Below are 5,175 nucleotides of genomic sequence, written 5' to 3'. Positions count from 1 at the left end.
AACCATGGCAACTTATTTTTCAAAGGAGTTCTGCTACTTTGTTACACTGTATTACAGTAGAATCACATGCTACATTAGTTACATTATTATTTTCCTCGACACCCATTACAGTATATGAAATAAACAGATCTAAAGCATGAAGCTGCCATGAGCCAAGCAAAGTACCAGCCGGCTCCAGTCTTTCCTAATATATGGTATAGGGGATTATGAAAGTTTACCTATAAAGTTTGTTTACACATCTTTTACCCTGCTTTTACCTTGATTTTTTACTCTATGATCTTTCTTGGTCATACTTTTTTTTAATGTATCGATCTTAATGTGTCAATCTTTTTGCACAATGTATGGGAGTGCACAATTGTATCAGAACAGGGTTAGGCAGTATGTGTAGTTATGTGTAAGTACCCAGCATTTGCATAGTATAATCATTTACATGTTGGCATAGAAGTCAGTGGGGAGTGATTCAGGATTTAATTAGGTCTAAACTTGAAATTTTGGATTGCTAGTTTGTAAAGTTGTTGAGGGTAACAACAGGTTTATGGCAATCTATTTTCTTGAACGGGACATTAACCCAATCCATACCGATGAAAATATTAATCAATGAACTAAGGATTTGAAATATATTTGAATACTTTCATCTTTTCATCATTTTTTGCTACTGTAATGGGCCTGGCTGTAGGTCTGCATGCTCAGTGTAGGAGTGGGTCTGCTGCTTCATGACTTTGTAATCATCTCTATGTTATATTAATACTTGTAACTTGAGATGTAAGGACCAAAATGTTTTTACCCCCTGGCACAGCATAGACAGCCAAATATATTCCCCTACCTTCATTCCCCATCAAACCCTGGATACTGGGTGGTTGTGTAAATGATGTATGTATTTATTTTTGCTAACAATGTGTGAACTGTTTAATTTCTAGAGAAATAACATTATCCCTCACTTATGTATTTAAATATAGTCAACATAGTTTTTTAAAAAAAAAAAAAAAAAAAAAAAAAAACTAAAACAGTAAAGTAATGCTTCATTCCTGTGGGAATAAAAAGGTACCAAGCAGTAAATATCATAGCATAACACAAGAAATGATTCAAACAAATCCTGCTTCCATTATCACAGATCAGAATGGTCAGAACTTCTGTGGTACATGGCTAAGCAACAAGGGCATAATTTTATTCACCATGAAAGATCCTTCTTGTCAATATTGGATGCCGTTGGGTAAGAAAGAATCTCAATCACACAGTTGTTGGCATGGCTAAAGGGTTATGACGATTGACCTTTCATGTTTTGTTTTGTTTTTTTGTTGCTAAATTGTTTTCAGTGTATGAGTCACCAAATACAGACGCTAGGCCAAGAGTTTAAAAAAAAAAAGAAAGGTAGTGGTGAGTTCCCAGATGTCATCTTTTATTCCCTTTGCAGTATCGTTTCTTTTGTAGTAGATTCTGCTGTGAGAATTCATTAGAAAATATATTAAAATGTTTACAAGAAACGCATTAGGCTACCTTCGCTGTGTCATGTCAGTGTTATCTGTATCATGGCTTTATATTTTTAAAGACATTGCCCACTCTTTACATTGTTACTCACACATGGGTCATAAATCAACTGGTCTATAAATTTCTCAACATTTACTCGGGAGTGGTTGCTAAAAGAAAATAAATGATCTTGTAAGGATTACAGTGTATCCAGATCACGCAACAATGTTGTTTTTTTCAGTCAGAGCCCCAGCACTGTTGCAGGAGGGAGCATTAACTGAAAACAATCCAACATCTGAAGAAAAATCTCCTCATGGACATTCCTGAGTGGAAAAAAAAAGTAATTGCCCAGTTTAGTTACCTGTAATATGGGAATAAAAATAACAAAAATATGAATACAATCAGGAATATTTTGAAAACAGTGCTGCAATATGAACAACACAGGATTCAGCAATGGTAAAGTCATGTATTTCTTGGAAATACTGCAGGGAGTTATGGAACACTAATCTGTTTAGGATGAGGGAATTTGCTATTACACCCTGATACAACATTACTGTATTTCATTGTTTTAACTATGTATCAACAATAATTATTACTATATGTGCACGTGGAAACTTTTGGGGACTACACCCTGTGTTCTCGCCCATTGACAAATCCAAACCTTGGACATAAACTATACTGGCCTTTAATCTATCATAAACATGTTCTGTATTTCACTAAGGTAATCATTTGCACCTGCAAGCGGGTAAAGGAGCTCAGAAGGTTAATAATAACTTAGATCCAATATTATAGCTGTTATTGAAACTATGCCACCAATTCGCTGAAAACAGTAACATCCCAGAATACTCATACTGGGCATATAAAGTAGGTATATGACAGAAGTTTCTGGATGATGTTACTGACCTCTGAGGAATTATCCTCTTTACATCCAACTTGCTCTCAATTGCCAAAGGCATCGATCTGCTTGAAGTTTTCTGTGTCATAGATAATTTTATCGAGTCTTTAGGTTTTTCTGAGTTCTCTGCATACATATATACATGCATCATCCTATATTTAGGCTATTGATTGCTTTTGAACTCCTCAGTAAATGAGTCTGCAAGTAAGACATTCAACCGTCAATTTCTTAGAAGTCAAGAACGCTATAATATAATCATACCCTTGAACCTCCAGTGCTTCATGTTGTTTTCACAGCAAATCAAGATTTCAAATAAGAAAGCAAACAATCCTAGTGAACCCTCTCATTTTGAATACTGTACATGTTTTACATGTTTTAATAAAAGACACTTACAATGCAGGCCTTTCTTGGTTGTTGCCACTATTCAAATTAATTCCTTCACAATTATTCCCAAAGTTGGAGTTTGTAAAAATAAATCTGCTTGATCTTTCTTCTTGTGTACAGATTGATCTCAATTAAGGCTTATTTTTGATACTATCAGTTACATTCCCTCCCTCTGTGTAAGCTGTTGTATTGCCTTATACATGTAAAAGCAGCACATACACAAATAGCGGAAACAAGGTTTTGTATTTTGCATCTATGGTATTGCCTTTTATAGCCAGTTACAACTGCAATGAAATCCTGGTGATGGGCTACAAAAGCTCAATATACCATGCAAATACAGTCAACCACCCTTTCCTCCCTATTTTCATTATCAGGGAAGTTGGGGCCCCACTGATATAACAGACTAGCAAAGCTAAAAGATTTAATGTAAAAAAAAAGAGCAATGGGTCCAATAAAAAAAAAAACTCTGAATGCAAATATTTAATTAAGTTTTGAGGCACAGGCTGAGCAATTTTTTTTTACACAGTTGGAAAGGAGGATAATGCTCTTAAATCTCTTCTGCAAACACAAGAGCCTTGGGAGGCTTGGTGGCTCTGGAGTGTGGATCAGTTTGTAATTGTTTGCTGTTGTAATTACTAATTCCAATTTGGGATACCTATGCATCTTCCTATACCGTACCTGGGTACCACGCTGTCCAACCCAACTTCTAATGCAGTGGTGGCCAATACATGGATCGTGATCCACTAGTGGATCTCAAAAGATTTTTGGTGGATCTTGGCCCAAGTTGTAACAAACATCAACACATAAACATAGAATAGTTTTAACAGGGTTGATTGCGTATTTAAAAATATATTTCCTGACTATGAATACGTACAAAGAAAAAGGACATTCATTCCAAACAGTAGATGGTGCTAATAGCAATACTCTGGCTTCCATGCCTCAGTCACTCGAGCAACAAGCTTCCTCAGCTCGTTGGCTCGTACAGTTGCTAGTTTGTGTTTGGTGGTTTCAATGGATCGCATTGTGGTGCGAGTTACAAAAGGTGGGGGAGAACCTTCTGTGGCTTCCAGCAGTACCAATTTGGACGAAAATATCCCAGCTGTTTCAAAGAAGGAGAAGCTGTCACCAACATCAGTGAAAGGTGGGAGCTGGAATTTGCCATTATGTTTTCAGCACTGACCGACCTTGAAGTCAAAAAAGCGCGGGAAGCTTTCTGGTCAAAATCTCGAGGCTCAGCTTTGTTGTGTTGCCTGCGCTGGAAAAAATGGTCAAAACCAAAGCATGCAATTAATTGCTTGAAGCATTTGTGCTTTGTTATACCACCGTCTTTCATTTTTGCAGAAAATAAAAAGGGACACCTTTGTCTACTTGACTAAGATGTTACTTTCATTTTAGTAAAATGTTCATTCCACCCTTCTAGCTATGCCACTGGTTCATTGTTACTATTATAGGGGGATTTTTATTGCACAAAAATGTCACAAAATACATAGCAGCTATCAGGACTTCTTTTTCCTCACTTAAGTTTCCATTTGTTTATAAGTATAGTTTGTCCTTTCTTAAAGTTGAAAATGCTGATACGTTTGCATTCTGTTTTATGACTGTTTTTTTTTTCTTTCATTGCTACCTTAACGTATTGGTCACCACTGTTTTAAAGCTAAATAATTCCAACTGGTCAAAGGGGTTTTATTTTATTATACTTGTACTCACTTTATTGCTGGTGGATTGCAGAGCCTATAGAGATCCACCAAAACGGATCTCAATACATGATGTATTGGCCACCACTGTTTTCACAGATGTGCCTTGGTGCCTGTTTGAAAGAGGTTCTATCGGGTATCAAACTTTATCCCAGAGATTAAAATCTTTACTACAAAACAGAAAATAGAGCAATGAAGGATATAGAAGAAAGAACAGAAGACATATTATGAAAGAAAACAAGGTGTGTCTCTCTACTTACGATGTTGAGGCTTCTCATCCTTCAGATGTAATAATTACAGTGAGTAGGGATCTCCTTTGGGCTGGCATGGGTGTTGAATGATTAAATTGAGCCTGAAGGATTGTTTACTCCTGTGATAATGTTTTCATACCCTAGTAAAGAATTGTGTGATCAGCAACAGGCAGTCTTTTGTCGTGTTTCTCCTTCTCCTCCTCAGATCTTTGGCTGTATTCCCATGGGCTAAACTGCAGCTACTCTGAGCACACATTGATCCTGTCACATCCCATTCCCACAGTTTCACAGGCAGCCTTCTGGAAGGGAATAGCTCCATACTGGAATAATTAACCAGGAGCGTCCAGGGCTCAATACAGTGCTTGTGAAGAGTAGAACTGTTGCTGCAGATGTGTTTTGTCAGTAGAAGAAAGTGCATTTTCATTTTTTTAAATATGATAAAATTAACCCATTTTTACCAGGGCAGATATTTTCTTTTTGTCTAACA

The 5,175-nt window shown here is 36.6% G+C and overlaps 1 long non-coding RNA gene across 1 annotated transcript; it reads right to left on the bottom strand.

Moving 5' to 3' along the window:
• Positions 1–2,782: 2,782 nt before the first annotated feature.
• Positions 2,783–4,963, bottom strand: LOC121294123. Its single transcript, XR_005946697.1, has 3 exons — positions 4,698–4,963; positions 4,451–4,607; positions 2,783–3,993 (listed from the first exon to the last, which is right to left on the bottom strand). It is a non-coding gene; the product is annotated as an uncharacterized LOC121294123 (long non-coding RNA).
• Between the last annotated feature and the right edge of the window lie 212 nt (positions 4,964–5,175).

This window comes from Polyodon spathula, chromosome 18 (genome assembly GCF_017654505.1).
Source record: "Polyodon spathula isolate WHYD16114869_AA chromosome 18, ASM1765450v1, whole genome shotgun sequence".
Classification (NCBI taxonomy): Eukaryota; Metazoa; Chordata; class Actinopteri; order Acipenseriformes; family Polyodontidae; genus Polyodon; species Polyodon spathula.
This window is presented reverse-complemented; position numbering and strand designations above follow the sequence as displayed.